Genomic DNA, 18,150 nt, shown 5'->3' with positions numbered 1-18,150 from the left:
AAAAAAAGATAAGGGAAGAAGGGGAGAAGAAACAGGCGCGAGGCGGGGGAGGCGGGGCGGGGCCGAGCGCTGATTGGTGGAGCCGGCTGTCACTCACGCCCGCCGCGGGCGGTTGATCGGAGAGGGTGAGGGTTTGGGTGAGCGGCAGGCGCGCAATCGCGCTACAGAGCGAGTCCGTCTTCTTCCGCGGGGTGCGAGCTGAGAAAAGTAGTGCGCTGCTTCCCGGCAGGAATTCCCCCTGGACGTGAGCCCAGGTGTGCCCGGATGGGCGGGAGGCCAGTGGCCCCGGGGCTGTCCCAGCCGTGGTGTGGCAGCAGGGCCAGGGCAGTGCCCTCCCTGTGCTGGCACTGCTGAGGCACCTCCAGTGCTGGGGCAGTTCTGGGCCCTCAGACAGGAGAGACATTGAGGGGCTGGAGCGTGTGCAGGGAAGGGAACGGAGCTGGGGAAGGGTCTGGAGCAGCAGGAGCGTCTGAGGGAGCTGGGGGGGCTCATCCTGGAGAAAAGGAGGCTCAGGGGGGACCTTCTGGCTCTGCAACTCCCTGACAGGAGGGGGGAACTGGGGAGGATCCGAGCTCTGCTGCCAGGGAACAAGGGACAGGATGAGAGGAAACAGCCTCAAGTTGTGCCAGAAGAGGTTTAGATTGGATTCTGGGAGAATTCCTTCATGGAAGGGGTTGTCCAGCCCTGGCACAGCTGTCCAGGGCAGTGTTGGAGTCCCCATCCCTGGAGGGATTTAAAAGCCCTGTGGGTGTGGCACTTGGGGACATGGGTCAGTGGTGGCCTTGGCAGCGCTGGGGAATGGTTGGACTCCATGGTCTGGGAGGGCTTTTCCAACCTGAGCGATTCTGTGATTCCAACCAGATTTAACCTACCCAGTTCTTCCTCTCCTGCAGTGGCACAGCAGCCCCAGGCGTGACAGTCCCAAGGTGGGACATGGACAGAAGGGAGCCCAAAGCCTTCCCAGCCTCCTTCTGCTGCCTGCGCCCACCCCCGTACTCAGTGACACTTAACAGAGTGGCTTCCCCCCATATGTTTTTATTTTCTTATAGCTCCTGCCTTCAGTAGGCTCGTCTAACCACCTGTGGTGTGGTAATGATGTAGCACAACCAAATCCCTGTGCCTCAGTAGATTCCCAGGCTCACCACAAGTGAATTGGAGCTGTTACCTGTGACTGCACAGCCAGGGACCCATCAGCAAGTGAAACCCAGCACTGTTTTATCTGCAGGGATCCTTGCAGGATGCCCAGCAGATTCCCTGGGACTGTTCAAGCCTGGAGAAGAGAAGGTTGAGTGGAGACCTCATTGCACCTTCCAGTACCTGAAGGGGAATACAGGGAAACAGGAGAGGGACTCCCTGTAGTGACAGGACAAGGAGTAATGGGTACAAACTGAAAGAGGGGGAATTTAGGTTAGATATTAGGGAAAAATTCTTCTCTGGCACAGATTGCCCAGAGAAGCTGTGGCTGCCCCATCCCTGGAAGTGTCCAAGGCCAGGTTGGATGGGGCTTGGAACAACCTGTTCTAGTGGAAAGTGTCCCTGCCCATGGCAGAGGGATTGGGACTGGGTGGTCTTTAAGGTAGCTTCCAACCCCTTAAAATTCCATGATTCTGTGAGTGGGAAGCCACAGGATGAGAGTTTAAGGGGCTTTTTTTGGACAAAAAGGTCAATTCCTGCTTTGCTATAAGTCTCTTAAAGGCATTCTGTTTTCCTGCTTTTGCTTTTTTGATAATTTTCCTTATTCTATGTCATTTATCTCAACTTCAGGCCACTTTTACACCTGAGGTCACGTCTCACCACCGTAGCAGTTATCTCTCCAGAGACATTCTCCTCTTCCAGACTGAAAGGGTTCCTGAACTCAGTGATGTAGGTGTTGTGATTCAGTGTCTTGGGCATGGATCCCATCTCAACAGGTCTGGTATTCCCAGGAGCCAGGTGAGACACCCATCCCATCATTTGGCCCTTCTGAGAAAAGGGTAGATGTGGACTTGTGGAAATCTCCCTTTTGCCTTTTGTCTGTGCTTGGATTTTCTCAGCTTGAAGCAGGCGTGTGGCTGAATGAGGTTTTTTTGATTGCATTTTCCCTGCTTTTCCATCATTTTGAGATTCAAACAGTCGTGAAATAAGCAAAGAAGTGAAATGGAGAAGATTCCCAGTGCAGACAAAGCAGAGCATCTGACAGGTTGCCATCATGTTTTTGAAAGATAAGGTGTCCCAGGCATGTTGTACCTGGACACAGATTCAGGCTATTCAACCAGTGCAACACTTGCTTTATGGAGGTTCCACTGCATTGAGAGAATTTTTTCTTCCATGAACAGCAAGTTAATTAAGCTCAGTTTTCATACGGTTTTGCGTCAGACATTCCCTTCACCTCTCCTCTGAAACAGTTTCATGGCTCCCTCTCCTTTTTTATCTCCAAGGTTCCTGGTACCTCCAGATCTCCTTTCTATGCCCCAAACTGCTTTGTATTGGCTTTCTGTCTGGAGCAGCACATGCTGTGCCTGGTTCAGGGATGTGTGTGCTCTGGCTGGCCAGCTGCCTGCTGGTTCTCTACTGCCAAGGAAGCCAAGCAGTGCTGATAAGGGCTGGACTTTCTCTGCCTTTCTCCCGGACAGAAACATGGCAACATGTTTCTTTTCTAATGCAGCCACTGTTTGCCATGAAATTCGAAAGACTGTGTATTTCCAGGGGCTCTACATCTCCCCTAGGTGTGGTTGAAACAGGTCAGCAGGCTGACAAGCTTAGACTGCACAACGGTGACACAAAAAGCACCAATTTATGTGTAAACCTGCTTTCTCTAGGAAAGGAAATTGCAAGCAGCAGGAGAAGAAAAGCTTCTTCTGGAAGCTTTTCCTTCATGGAAGAAGGTGGCATCAGGGCTGCAAATCACAGAGCTCAGAAGTGGTGGCTGTAGAGAAGGCAGGCAGGATGTGTATCTGCTATAGAAGCAAGGTGCACACTTGCACTAATTTAGGTTGGATATAAAAAGTAAGTTTTTTTTATTATGGGGGTAGTGAAGCACTGGCACAGGTTGCCCAGACAGGTGGTGGATGCCCCATCCCTGGTAACACTCAAGATGAGGTTGGACAGGGCTTTCAGAAACTTGATCTCATTGAAGACATCTCTTCCTTTGGCAGGGAGGTTGGACTGGAGGACCTTTAAAGGTCCCTTCCAACCCAAACCATTCTATAATTCTGTGAAATAGTACTTGATTTAGTAAAAACAAACTGAAAAACTTCAGCCTTGGTACCAAAGCTGGATATTGCTAGGTTGTATTAACTAATCAGAGAACCATGGAATGGTTTGGGTTGGAAGGGACCTTGAAGACCATTCAGTTCCAATCCCCCTGCCATGGGCAGGGACACCTTCCACTAGACCAGGTTGCTCCAAGCCCTGTCCAACCTGGCCTTGGCCTTCCAGGGATGGGGCAGCCACAGCTTCCTTGGTCAACCTGTGCCAGGGTCTCACCCCCCTCACAGAGAAGAATTTCTCCCTAATATCTAACCTAAATCTTCCCTCTTTTCGTTTAAAACTATTCCCCTTTGTCCTATCACTATCAGCTGTGTAAAAAGTTGCTCTCCATTTCTTTTATAAGCTCCCTTTAGGTATTGAAAGGCTTCAGTGAGGTGTCCCTGGAGCCTTCTCTTCTCCAGGTGAACACCCCCAGCTCTCCCAGCCTGGCTCCAGAGCAGAGGGGCTCCAGCCCTTGGAGCATCTCTGTGGCCTCCCCTGGACTCGCTCCAGGTCCATGTCTTTCTCAAACCGTGGAGTTCAGCACATTTTGGACATCAGCAGTTAGGTACAAATGGTTGACAGGCCCATTTGAATTTGAACCTGCAGAGGAGGAGCAGGAGCATCTCCCCCAAGATCCCCCAATGTGTCTGAGAGGATCAGCATCCTCACAAAGGACATCCATGTGCAGAGATTGGAACAGCTCAGTGGTATTTCACGGTCATCTGTCTGCTAGAAAGAGCAAGGGCAATTTAGCAACTTGGCCTGGTGGAATGTGTCCCTGCCCATGGAACGAGGTGACCTTCAAGGTTCCTTCAAACCCAAACCATTCTGTGTTTCTCTGAAATAATCTAAGAACTAAAAAAATACGCTGAAGCATTAGCTGGCTGTGCTATGCAACATAGAATACATGTTGACTTCCCAAAGCCTGTGACCAAATCCTGTAAGAGGTAAAAGAAGTACAACACCAATATCAGATAACTTCAAAGACACCTAGGATTTCTAAATGGCCCGACACTATCAGATATGACTGCGTGGAGTGGAGGTAAGTGTGGAGAGCAATGCCAGGAAGACAGGGAGTTGTGATGCAAAAAGGTCAGCCAGCACGTTCAAGACAGGAAATATTGTGTGACTGGGGGAAGTCTCATCAAAGTCTGCAGCTTCCTCACAAGTGGAGGTGGCAGGGCAGCACCGATCTCTGCTCTCTGGTGACCAGTGACAGGACCCAAGGGAATGCCTGGAGCTGTGTCAGGGTAGGTTTAGGTTGGATCTCAGGAAAAGATTTCCTCCCCCAGAGTGTGGTTGGGCACTGAGCAGGCTCCCCAGGGCAGTGGGCACAGCACCAAGGCTGCCAGAGCTCAAGGAGTGTTGGGACAATGCTCTCAGGTTCAGGATGGGATTGTTGGGGTGTCCTGGGCAGGGCCAGGGGTTGGACTCGATGATCCCTGTGGGTCCCTTCCCACTCAGGATTTGCTATATACTTCTATGTGTAAAAATGACCACAAATCCAAGGAAAACCACTGTTAAATGCTCCCAGATTTCTCAGCTCACTCTGTTGAAGCACTATCATGTACTTCAGTAAGTGCTTTGCCTCTTGCCTCACTGGTTGCAGTGCTGCTTCCCTGCTTACTCTAAATGCCACTCGAGCATGTTATTTTCTCTCTATACTTATGAAAGTAGCTTTCCTCCTGCCCAAATCTGCCAAAGATTATGAAAGAGGAGATGGTGCTGGGTCTGGAAGCTGGGAAAGGGATGGATTCCCTTTCACTCTGCGTTATTTCATGGCCAAACATGGAAACAGCCTCTCTGTGCCATTGCAGGACTGCTGTGGGGGGAACAGCACAACACTGTCAAAAGCCTCCCCTGTTTTTGCTACCAGCATGAAAAAACTCCTGAAGGACTGAGACTGTGTCTCCCTCAGAGGGTTAAATATGGATTTAAACCCTTTTTCCTTGTATCTCATCAAGGTTGTACACAGCTCCACACCATATCAGCTGTTGTGGCAGCACAAAGAGGGCTAAAAACAAAGCCACACTCTGCTTATCCCATCCCATCACGAGGAACATGTCAGTTGATTTTGAAGGGAACCAATGTCTGGTGTACTGTCCAAACAGGCATTGCATTGAAGTGACCAGAGGAGAGCTTTAGCATCATAAATTAAAAGAAAGCCATTTCATGAGGCATAAAAATCTCCATAATGAACAGGAACTTTACTCAGTCATACCAGCATAGATTAAATACTCACAAAATTAATCAAACTTTTAAAAAAGTGCTGCAACTTAAGCCTGGAAATAGTGGCAAAATAACATTAGAAAAGGCATTGCATATTTCTATTATTCTATTCATCTTTTCAGTAATGAAACCATTATTTCAATAATGAAATTAATAATCTCTGAAGCCTTGAAACTCAAATCTGCTGATCGCCTCTTCTTAAATGCAGAAGTATGTTTCCAGTATTACACAAATCACTGTCACTTCAGACTGGGCTGTTAGGAGATTTCAAAACAAAGAAAAAAAAAAAAGAAAAAAAAAGGAATCAGTTCCACAGTGAATAAAATATTGAGAAAAAATAGAATTTGACAGCCCCTGATGTAAGCCTGCTGTGTCTGTCCTATCCCCCCGGCAAAGCAGGCTTAAGAAATAACTGCTATTCAAAACAATGTTCTAAAAGCAAGGTTCTGCCTTTCTGACCCATCACAGCATGAACTGGTTGGTGTTTGTGTTATAAAGTACATTACATTTATCAGAGGGAATGGAGTTAGACAGTAATCCTTAGAAGTGACATCCTCCTTAAGACGTTCACAGCACAATGTATCTGCTGTGTATCTGCTCACGTTCTTCATTTACGCTGTATAATCCTGATCAGTAAATTATTTAACTACCTTATCTTAATTCCCAGTGCCTATGTGCGCATAAACCCAGTTGCCCTGACTAACATAAAGCAGAATGATTTGAGAGACAACTTTGCCGCTGTCGGACACTTGAATTTTGAATTCCTTTGCTGAATTTGTGCTGAAATGGACAGGGAACTTTCCTGCACTGAAACTGGCCCTTCTTTCCCCAATTGTTCTGGTTTTTATAGCTCAGAAACATTTCATGTTGCCAGCATTTCCATTTTTAACTCAGATTATCCCTCTGTCCTTTCTTATTATTCCAAATACTGCACCATTCATCTTCCTACATCCTTTATTTTGGATTCGTTGATTAGAAACACATTTGTGCTAACCCCAAATAAGCCATCATTAAAGTGAAATAGCCTTGTTTACAAAGAGATTTACACAAGTTTATCTTTATTGACTTAAATAAACAAGTGTAATTTGTGAGTAGGCCTGGGGGACAATAGCTTTGATTCTAAATTAGTGGTAGGCCTTGGTCCAGGAAGGATTTGAGTACGTGTTTAAATCTATGAAGTGAACAAGCCAGTGGAATCAGTCATAGGAACAAAATTCAGCATAAATGCAAACATGATATGATTAAATTTTTGATCATCCTTATTTTCTTTTTCTGTTTGCTTTTTCCAGCAAGCTGAAATTAATTCATTACAATGAAATCCACAAAATAATTAAGAAGAAAATAGTTTGTGCCTCCGTAGGAAGGATCAAAATAAACCAATTTATGCTATGATCAGTTATTGCAATACAGTCTGTTTCTGCTTTACACTGTGTAAGATGCACTATGCTAATTAAGCATATGTTTGTATAGATTAGTCTCAATGAGATTTACCCCAGTTTTCTACACCATCTGTGCAAGATTGGTAGACGAGTTGGAAGTGATCTCTGCATATATTGTCTGTACTAGTTGAAGAAGTGTTTAGAACACTTAGAGGTAGAAGTTTTCTTTTTGTTATTGCTGGTCTAGCAAACCTTCAGTTACGGATTTTGAGCGTTTTCCTTGTGCTTTCAAAAACTAGTGATTTAAGGCAATATCAATTTAGAAGTTATGATTCAAAGTTATCATTTTAAAAGACCAAATAAATCAGGGAAGAATTTAAAGAACCTGACAAATCCTTTCCTGCTTAGTTTTATTTAGAGATATGAAACATGCATTACTGCTATGGAGGTGAAGATACCACCAAGTATAAATGTTGCCATAACAAAAAATTAGGCCTTAAAAATAATCTGGGAGTTTATCACTATGAAACTGTCATGTTGTTTATTTTAGCTCTTGGCATTTATCATGATGAATAACTGATGCATGAAAAAAAAAAAGTCTATCCTCCTAACAGTGCTTGAAGCCAACTGATGGCTTTTTCTGTGTAATCCCCAGGGAATCCTGTGTCAGAGCCTCTACCCTGGCACTCCATGTTACCAGGGGCTGATTTCCTTGACTGGGGGGACAGAGGAAGGAGCTCTTTGCCCTGGACAGCCCTGGTGTGATGCTGTGACAGAGGATGTTGGGAAGAACACGAGGAGCTATCCCTGCCTATGCTCTTCAGTGTAAGAGTTTTGTCCTGGTTTGTCCTCACCCAGTTCAGGATCAAGTTGGTGCAAGAAGGTGTTGCTGGGCACACATGCTCTCTCAATACAGCAAAACCCACTCTGCAAAAGGTAAATTTTGCCCCGTTTTACACTTAGGAAGCATTTTTCTGGCAACACAGACAAGCTCTCACCAAGAAATGGGAGGTCCTGGTGCCATGTTCTGGTTAAAAATCAACATTTTACCAGTCTTCAAATTTATGACTAAGACAGACCATTACAACCACCTGCTACTGCATGTTGCTCACTTCAAAGGCCAAATAGTTTCCCCCAAGGGATCCCTCTTCGGGTCCGTGGCCCTTGCAGCTCTGATCTTTTTCAGAAAAGGCAGCAAACCCGGGATGAGAAGTTGGTGTGGTGCAAATGAGGGCCTCTCTCTTTTGTCTTCATGCCATTAGATCTCATTATATCTTTTTTATTGGTTTAAGTTTGTTACACTAATGTCTTCTCATAGAAATCTTTATCACATGTAAGTATTTGGCAACCAAGAAAGAGTCACACCTCAATGGGTTGGGGTTTTTTTTTAAGTACACAAGCTAAACCGAGTTTCTTTGGTCTTTCCCTGTTAAGGAGGGTTTTCAAACTTCCACGTTTATCCAAAATCCTCTATACAACTTGCTTTTTAAAGTATGGACACTGAAACTGTGAACAGTCCTTTAATTAATTCACAGTGTTACACTTCTCTGCCTTCATTCAGTTGTCTTCTGTTTATGCATTCAAAAGCCCCATTTCCTCTCTGGGCCACTGTCTGAAACTGGGAATAGATACAGTGACCTGTAAATCCGTTTTAAAGCCACTGCTTTCCAAAATGCAGCCCCTGCTCTTCAAGTTGAGATGTGCAGCCCTGATTCCTTCAGACAGCTGTCTTAAAACCACCAATCTGAGCGACTACATTTGCTGCACTGTGCAGAGTGGCCTGTAAAAGTAATTTGTCAATATTTATGAAACATGGCAATAGGAAAAGACTCCCAGCTTCCAGCCACCGGCAACGACAGCTTCTGAATTTTCAGACCTTCATACTTGCAGGTGAGGAAAGGTCAGACACAAATGAGACCTCAGACTCTTTAGAGTGGTATTGCTAGTGGAAATGGAAATGGAGAGCCATGTCTTCTGGTAGATGTGACCAAAGCTAACCCGAAACTGCAGTCTGACTGAGTTAGCTTCTTTATGCAAGTTTGACATGGCTGCAGGCAAACAGATTACAGATCATATAGTTTTAAGCACCAGGGATAAGGAAATCACAACACACCGGCTGCAAAAGTCAGATTCAGAATTAATCAGCCTGTTGATATGTGTCACAGCAAGGAATGGGGCCAGAACAAGCTACAAAAGATGAAAACCTTGGAAAACATGGAAGGGGCATACATGGACAATAAATGGGAGCAGCACCTGAAATAGAACCAGTAGTCTGCAAAGAGCAAGAAACAAATGAATAAGGCTAACACCCAATAATCATGTGTTCATTCCAAGATAAATCGCTTTCCAAGCCTGCACAAAGAACAATCTGCAGCAATTCGTAGTCTACAGCAACTGGAGACAAACAGTAACAGCCTTTGGAAGGAGCATCTTGCTCCCTATCCTCTGGCTTTAAGATTAAAGTAAAAAAAATCCGGCCAACCAACCAGAAATGAAAACCAGTTTGCACCTCAAGCAATGTCAAGGCAAGAGGTGTTCCAAGGACAGCCTCCTTTGCAGAATGAATGCAAGTGTCTTTCACAAACTTAAAAGCTAAATTAAGAATTTAAGTGAGGATTTAAGGCAGGTTTTTGCAGTTATTTTCACTTAAGGACCCACCTTGTCCTCTGTGTATAGTTTCAGGCTTTGCTGTGTTGAGTGTAGCCACAGGCTTCTCCTTAGATAACAGAGAGAATGTTTGTGCTTTTGTAGCGCAGAGGCTCAAAATTTAGCCCAAGCAGTCCTTGTGGGTGACTTTATCACAATGCAAAGCTTTGGAGGACCTTGAGTTGGGTGCAATCGTTGTTGTTAGATTTTGTGTATGAAGTTCAGCTGACCACTGGCCTGACAGTGAGGAAAAAAAGCCCTGCTGAAGTGAAAGAAAACAGAAGAGTAACCTGGAAAGCCCCTTCCAGGATGTGTCTATAATTTAATCAGAGCTGAAAGCCTCTTGACTGAGCTCGGTAGCTCAGGGTTTGCGGGTGCTGTAACCAGAGTTCAGGGCTGGCTGCTTACCCAGGCCCTGGGTGGATTTTGCAATGGACCAAACTCGGTGTTACAGGTGACTACACTGTTTGGGGAGGAAGAGAGTCGGGGAATGTCAGTCTGAACTCTGTCCCCTCTTAAGAAACACAGAGGAGACATGCCTCGAGCGGGTTTAGAGTCCAGGAGTCATTCTGCCCGATAAAAGTGCCCAGCACAAACCCTAATGACTCTGCCGATGGGCACTGGCAGCTGTGGTGCTCCACGTGTGAACTGCCCTCTCCTGGAAATGCCCAGAGAAGTGACAGCCGGTGTGCTCAGGCTTCTTTCTGATTGTCCTTTCCTGACTGCTGTCTTCTCATCTTCCAGCCGATGTTCCTGCTACTTCTCCTGTAGCTGTTCCAGAGGAAAAGTTTCTGTAGTCCCTCACCTACCACGTGTCAGTGCCAGACAGCTGATTGTCAGCCTACCTGTGGGACTGTCTATACCCAGTGATGTGCTGTCAAATGCACAGAGTTAACAAAGTGATAGGGGAGAATGTTTTCCCCGTGAATCCTCTCTCAGTCATGATCTCAGAGGCTATTTGTGTCAGTGGCAGGTACAACATTTTCAGATGAAGACACGATTTGATGAATGAACTCTGCTTCTTTAAGATGCTCTAGGTTGCCTTTTTTTTCCCCAGTCCGTCCCTTTCATCACCTTAGGCTTAAGTAAATTCCCCAGGAACATGCAGTTCTGCAGTTACAGGTAGTTTGCACTTATTTAACAGCTAATATCAGTAGATAATGGTCTCCTGCCACTAGATAAAGTCAGAAGAAAATCTGTGACAATTTACATTTGGCATACATTTAAAAATTAGGGCTAGTAGCTTGGAAAAAAACCCTTCTATTTTTAAACAGAACATCAGTTTCTCTTATTACCTTGCTTCTCAGCAAAAGGGTGAGTACCAGCACCATTTACAGTTCCAGACAGGTAAGATTGTTCCCATTAATGAATCCTGCCATTCCCCTCTCCTGTCTTTTTGCCCCTTTTCTGAGCATGATGACTTAATGGTGTCTGGTATGGCTCAAATCACGACCCAGCTACGGTCTCATCTGGATCCACTGGCGAGGCTGTCAGGTCACTTATGAAATGCTTCACCTGGAAGATCTCCCTGCTCTGAGCAGGGAGCTGCATCGCCACAGCCACTGTCTGAGGCAAGAACAAACCCTGGAGAGGGGAGGTCAGGGCAACAGGGCCAACCTCATTCCCATGAAAGAATATTTGTAGCACGGGTTTGTCTATTTTATATATATGTATATATAAAATGGCATTTGGGGGATTTAGAGGCTAGACCTGTGTTGGCTTTTGAGGCTGCCTTGAGGCTACCTCCAACACCAAACCCCTACAGACAGATAGTTGGATGCACTTCACCAAATGTTAGAAGTTAGATGTCAGAGTCCAAGTTACTCACCCTAAACTGTCTAGAGGAGAGTTCATGCCTATTTTAGGGGTCGGGAGTTCCTATTATTCTGCACTGACTGTAAAGGAAGCCTCTCAACTTTTAGATACCTCAGGATGCTTCAAATCTGCAAGCCTGGCTCCAGACACGCAGCAGAGTATGGAGGGTCCAAACCCGTGGGGTCTAAACCAGGAACTGGGCCTAAACCTGACCACAGCAGCACGACTTTCCCCCTCCTGCAGCACTGTGAGCAGGTCAGCAGTGCCTGGTGTGTGTCCCACACCAAGGAGCTGCAGCCAGAGGCTCCGGCTGGTGTGGAATGAGCAACACCCAGAGAGTACCAGACTTTCTGCTTTCAAAACAGGGCGGGCACGTGAAAAGCGCTGCTGCAAATTGTCCCTGGCCTGACCTAAATCCCAAACCATGCCCAAGACTTGTCTGGAAAAGTGCAACTGGCCCAGGGCCCAGCCTTTGCCAGGGACTGCAGCAACCAGAGAGCATGGACAAGGAGCTCTGCGTGCTGGGCTTTCCCATTTGCATCTACGTGGTCCTGAGATCAGACTGAGCTGCCCCAAGGCCTTGGCATACTTTCCTGCTGCAGAGCAGGCCAGACATCCTTCTTGGAGTAACTTGGAACTATCCTTTGGTAGGATAGTAGATACTAGGCAACAAGCTGGGGCACAGAGTGGGAATTTTGGGGTTTTCTGAAGGTTTCATGTTTGGGTTTGTTCGTTTGTTTTGTTTGGGATTTTTTTTTTTATTTGACTTTTTTTTAATGTACTGGGAAAAAAACCAGTTCTAAACATCTTCAAGACAATCACAAGATCAAACCTCAACTCTCCAAAGGCGGACAGGTACACTGTCACGATAAACTCAAGAATTAAAATACATTTCTGTTGACTGTGAGGATGACTATCTGGCATGAGAATCTCTGGTGTAACACCACAGTGCCCAGCTTAGCTGGGAAAACTGTATGACAAGCTCAGGACAGGGATTGATCCGGGAGCTCTGGAATTCCCTTCCTTGCTGCTCTTGCACAACATCACTGCTTGCCAGCTGTTGCCTTTGCCTACTGTTCTTCATCCTTCTTATTGTACATTTGCATTACAGTGTGTACTGGAAGAGAAGACGAGGAAACCTCAGTAAAATTTGTTTTCGCCTTTTGATATTTTATTTCTTTCTGTTTACACAGCTTAACATCTAGATGTCAGGTATAGGAGAATTCCTATGGGACTGCCAAGGGGTCCTACGAGGGGATTTAAGATTTGCTTCTGGTTATATCCAAAGTAACCCCTGTTTTGCTGCCCTTTGTGTCAGTGGGCAACCATCCATGTTTGTCATCTTTCTTCCTGACAGCATCTCCATCCTGCACGAGACGAAGGAGCTGGTGTGTGGTTGCAGCTTGCATAGACACCCCCCCTTCACAGAGAGCCAGTAATTGTTAAATAAATTATATGCTTTATTGTCCGCATGTTAATAACTCTAATCCCACCTCCAACTACCAGGTTTAGAAATGTGATTAGGGAGGATTATACCTCACCTAATGCCTAATCAGTTGTCTGTTCCTAGCTGGCCTTTTATTTCCACACACGCAACACAAAGGCTCTAATCAAACATCTCACACGCATGGAAAATGCCGAGCGAGTTAAAAATCAGTCGAATGAGAGCAGGTAACAGCTAGAAACCAGACATGACTGACACATCAACCAGTGTGGTTACGGCTCTGGGCAGCACCCAAACACTCCCTTCACACCCTGACCATTTATTTAGACTGATTAAAACCCTGAAGGGCTGGAGGTAGATCTCTGCCAGACTGGTTTTCTGGTTTGGGTTTGGTTTTTTGTTTCAGACCAAGTGTGTTTCTGTTTTTTATTATTTTTTTTTTTTTTAATTTCCCCACACAGTTCTTGGTTTTGTCTTGCTTTACGTAGGAAAATATGTATACCTTTTCCAGCCACACTAGTGGGCAGGTTGGTGAGTGCCACCGTTCACAGCTGATCTCTGAGCACAGCTCCTTGCTCCCTGTCTTGATATGAGGCTCAGTTGCCACGATGTGGCAGCAAACACGAAGCGACATCCCAAAGCAGTCCAGGGGCTGAATTTCGGTGAGCGGGATCACAGGATATGATGCCTTTACCCCTTGACCATGCAAGCTGAAATGACCATCTACTCCACCTGACTGAGTGTTCTCTTCACACAAGCACCCAGAAAGAGTCACCTCTTCCCCTCACAAAGACAAGGGCAGGCAGGCAGCACCTTGTGGAATTCCCCAAGTACTTATAACACCAAGGGAAATGGATTAATGACAACCAGTAGTGTCTAGAAACTCTTCCAAAAAAAACCCTGAAGGACCAAGCCCTTCCCTGCCATGGGGTTGCATAGCCCTCTTGAACACCATCAGCTGGTTATCCAGCTGAGGCATAACTCCTCTTTCTTGGAGCACCAGGACTCTCTGCTTTCCCCTCCCTTCAGCACATCCACACCCCCAGCAGCTGCTCTTGGCCAGGCAGGGCCAGAGGGACCCAGCAAGAGGTCACAGGGGTTAGAGTTCGTCTCTGGTAGCACCGATCCAAGCAAGATTTGTCCAGTCTGTGTACTGCAACAAGAAAAGGATGTGTAGCTGTGAAGACCACAGAGATGCTCCCAGGGCTGGAGCTCCTCTGCTCAGCAGCCAGGCTGGGAGAGCTGGGGGTGTTCAGCTGGAGAAGAGAAGGATCCAGGGAAACCTGAGAGCCCCTTCCAGTGCCTAAAGGGGCTCCAGGAGAGCTGGAGAGGGACTTGGGACAAGGGATGGAGGGACAGGACAAGGGGAAATGGCTTCCCACTGCCAGAGGGCAGGGTTAGATGGGATATTGGGAAGGAATTGCTCTCTGTGAGGGTGGTGAGGCCCTGGCCCAGGTTGCCCAGAGAAGCTGTGGCTGCCCCTGGATCCCTGGAAGTGTCCAAGGCTAGGTTGGATGAGGCTTGGAGCAACCATGTCTAGTGAAAGGTGTCCCTCCCTGCCCATGGCAGGGGTTTTGGGGTGAGATGATCTTTAAGGTCCCTTCCAACCCAAACCACTCTGATTCTACACATTTGTTAAAACTAAAAAACAAAAAATAAATTAAAAAAAAAAAAAAAAAGAAAGAAATCCCAGATTTTCAAGTGGTTTCCTGTTGTTGCTGTCTTTTCTTTCAATAAAATTAATTATAATTTGTTTTGAGGTTTATTATTACAGCACCCCTCTGAGGTCTGAAGAGTTGATAGCCCTTTGGAACTTGGGAAGAGTTGGTGATATTGGTTTGCCTACAGTGCTTGCTATCAGGAAAATAGGGGATTATGCTGGGGGGAGAAGAAAGGAGCAAATATTTGTCAGAGAACTGAAATTACACCCTGAAGAGCAACATAGATGCAAATCAAAGCGTGATGATCAAGAAATACCCAAGGATTTAGCAATTCTGGATTAGAAAGAGGATTTCAGCCATGTATTTCAAATCTCTAATCTCGAGTGAGCAAGTAATCTAAATCCACCTAATAACAGTGAATGAAATCATAGCTTAGTTAAGTAATTACTCCTTTTTTTTCTTCATATCGTTCAGTATAAGTATCTTTCATGAGCTTTCATTGAATCATTAATTTGCATCACAATGATTTTAACTATTGAGTTTTAAATATCTGTTTTGTTGGCTGATCAAAACCAAACTTGGTCTCTATTTTTAGTTTTCGGTGTTGAAAAAAAAAAAACCCACTGTACATCCTGTGGCTGATGTAACCCGAACTGCTTCCCTGCAAGACCTCTGTCTATGAATTTACCCCCTTGGCTGCTTCAGGGAATTACAGGTGGGCACTAAATGTTGAAGTAGACGGACACGGATGGGTTGTGGTAGAGGCTGTATCCAGTCACCTTTCTAGTGGGCACCCCGAAGTCTGATCTAACACAGTCCAGAGATGCTGTTAAAGCAGTTTCAGGGAGGCAGCACATGGGAATTCCAGCTGAGGACCAATATAACACAGTAAAAGCTGGGAGATGCTATGCTAGCAGCTGAGCACAAGACTGAGCCTGCTTATGCCTGGGCACAAACTTAGAATAAGTATTGGAGGAGGGGAATCAAGGCATATCTTAACATGCCCCGTCCCTGGCAGCGTCCAAGGCCTGGTTGGACAGGGCTTGGAGCACCCTGGTCTATTGGAAGGTGTCCTTGACCATGGCAGAGGGGTTGGAACAAGGTCACTTCTGTGATTCCTAGAAGAGGGACCCAAAGAAAATGGAAGCATCTGTGAACCTACTCTGTGGCTGAGTGCGCAGAGAGAGGCAGTGACCAGAGAGACCCAGGTCTGAGCTTTGCTAAGGAGTGAAGGAGCCTGAGTCTACACTTACTTCATTCTGGTATGTGCTATGATTTGTCTCGTAAGTGATTTCAGTCTTAGGGAAGAAAAAATAAATCATAACCCCAAGGAGTGGTGGCTCAAGGACTGTGGTGGTGGTGTGATGCCTCCTGTGCCCAATGCCTGCTGGGGAATCATAGGATAGTTTGGGTTGGAAGGGACTTCAAACATCATTTACTTCCAACCTCCCTGCCATGGGCAGGGACACCTTCCACTAGACCAGGTTGCTCCAAGCCTTGTCCAACTTGGCCAACACTTCCAGGGATGGGGCAGCCACAGCTTCTCTGGGCAACCTCTGCCAGGGCCTCAGCACCCTCACAGCCAAGAATTTTTTCCTAATATCCAAGCTAACATTACCCTCTTAGTTTACAACCATTCCCTCTTGTCCTATAACTACATACTCCTGTAAATGTCCCCCTACATCAAAATCTAACCCTGCAGTAAGCTGGCACACCCATCCTCCTGTGAGCCTGAAACCTTTGGGTAAACCACAGCCTGCTGAGACAAAGAGAGGTGTTCACACTTTCACCTGTGATCATCCATTCCTCCCCGTGTCCTCCAACCTGATCCCTCTCCAGCTGCACCCAGGGTGCAGAGCTTGCCTGGAGCCCGTGGGAGCACAGTTATGTCAAACACTACCCAGATCTTCCTCTTGCTTCCACATCTCCCAGCTGGCTCAAAAAGCTGTGGCCTATGATTTTCTAACCAACATAATACAGTCTTGGCTGTTCTTGTAGCCAAGGAGGGGTAGTTTTTGGAGACAGGAGTAAGTGGGAGTTAAAAGTACTGAAGGAAAAACATAGGCAAACAGCATGGATGAGATGAGCAGAACTGGGAGATAACACAGATGAAAGTTTGGTGATCAGGCCCTGACACAAGCCAAACTTTTGCCTCAAAATCTGCTTCACCAGGACAGCAGTATATCCTCCTGGAGGAGCCAGAGCCTGGATGTTTCAATCTCTCCACACAGAAAACAGCTTTTAAGGCCATGTCCAGGAAGGCAGCAGAAACTTAGGGCTAACACACTTCAGCAGCTGCTGCATTGCCTCTCCTGCCACAGAAGTTTCCAGCATAGAGACCGTCTCACCAGCTGTCTGACAACTCTCAACACCAAGCAGGGGAAAATGCTGCCTACTTGTTCACTTCTCCCCGTGAAAATGACTTCCCCATCAGCCTCCAGCTCTGTCCTCTGCTTCTGACTGATTCACAGGTGGCTTTTTTTTTTTTTTTCAGCTGTCAGACTTTTTTCCTCCTCTCTGCCTTTGCAGGAGATGAAAATTCAACTGCTGGACGAATGCTTACCTGCAAATTGGAGAAAGTGCATGGCAAGAAGGGGGAACGTGCTTGTGCCCTCCTTGTTCTTGCAAGGAAGGAAAGCAAGACAAGCAAACCTGTTCTTCAAAAAGAAAAATTAGACAACAGCAAGATTCTTTTCCCCCACCATTATTTGTATTTTGCCTCAGCTGTATCTTGGGTGTGAGGATGAGTATTAGTGGCAGGGACCTTTGAGGGCTTCAGGACACAGCTCAGGCTTGACCAGAGCATAAGCAACACACAGCAACAGACTCGGGGGCCACTCTCAGGGCAACCAGAGCACTGCCAAATCAGGCATCTGAATCCCTTTTTAGGTGTCCACATCCAAAATCCGAGCCCTGAATATTCATTTTCAACCACTGCTGATGCTTGTTGTCATCTGTCAGGCCCTGACCAAACCACCCAAGTCCCTGCAGTGGCACTGTTCCCCACCATCCCCTCCACGCTCACTCGTGGTTTATCAAGCCCGGGTTTCCTCTGCCATCCTGTGGCCTGCTCACTCTACACCATGAGCCTGCTGCTGCTTTTTGCATTTAGTGACTCTGAAAAATACGTATTTTGCCTGCAATTGACCATCCAGCAACTTTCTACGCTCTGAAAGGACTACCATCTATGTTGCATGGTACAGTGAACACTCTTGTCACAGCTGAGATATGCTGGCGGCTTCCAGTCTGTAAGATCTGTACAACTAGCCTTCAACTTGGATTTTTTTAGAGCAACATTAGCTTCTGCAGAGGCAGGCTAGGCCACAAAGATGTCCTTCTCCTCTCACTGCCTGTCCCCTCTTTTGTCTTTGGTTTGATACCAGAGTCCTCTCCTTTGCAGCAGTGGCAACGCTGGTATCACACGAAGGGCCTATCACACAGTCTGTCAGGGCCTCTCCAAGGCTGGAGAATTCATAGGCCTATTTCTTAGTTGGTTAAAATAAATAGATTTTTCTCCCAAGACAAAATAGTTTCCACTGAGAAGGCCAGTGTCCCCCATAACTGTCCTTCCTTGGATTATAAGAGAGCTATGCAAGGACATTGCTATTCATCTAACCATGTGTTTTACCTTCTCACTAATCAAAACCATCCCTGTTTTTCCTCTCAGAAGCTGACACGGGCTCCCATCCCAGCCTGTCTTTGAAGTTACAGATTCTGACTTTCACTGTCTTTTCCCTCCCAGGCC

General features: G+C 46.3%; 1 long non-coding RNA gene across 5 annotated transcripts; it reads left to right on the top strand.

The window, feature by feature from the left end:
- Positions 1–124: 124 nt before the first annotated feature.
- On the top strand, positions 125–12,467 carry LOC135406698 (uncharacterized). Of its 5 annotated transcripts, none has more exons than XR_010426428.1 (4): positions 263–926; positions 1,050–1,284; positions 1,765–1,932; positions 7,495–12,467. It is a non-coding gene; the product is annotated as an uncharacterized LOC135406698 (long non-coding RNA). The 5 variants fall into 5 exon arrangements; XR_010426427.1 differs by having other exon boundaries at positions 266–1,284; positions 7,495–7,664; positions 11,408–12,467; XR_010426426.1 differs by lacking the exons at positions 263–926; positions 1,050–1,284 and adding an exon at positions 125–254.
- The last annotated feature ends 5,683 nt before the right edge of the window (positions 12,468–18,150 follow it).

The sequence above is a fragment of the Pseudopipra pipra genome, chromosome Z, assembly GCF_036250125.1.
Source record: "Pseudopipra pipra isolate bDixPip1 chromosome Z, bDixPip1.hap1, whole genome shotgun sequence".
Classification (NCBI taxonomy): domain Eukaryota; kingdom Metazoa; phylum Chordata; class Aves; order Passeriformes; family Pipridae; genus Pseudopipra; species Pseudopipra pipra.
This window is presented reverse-complemented; position numbering and strand designations above follow the sequence as displayed.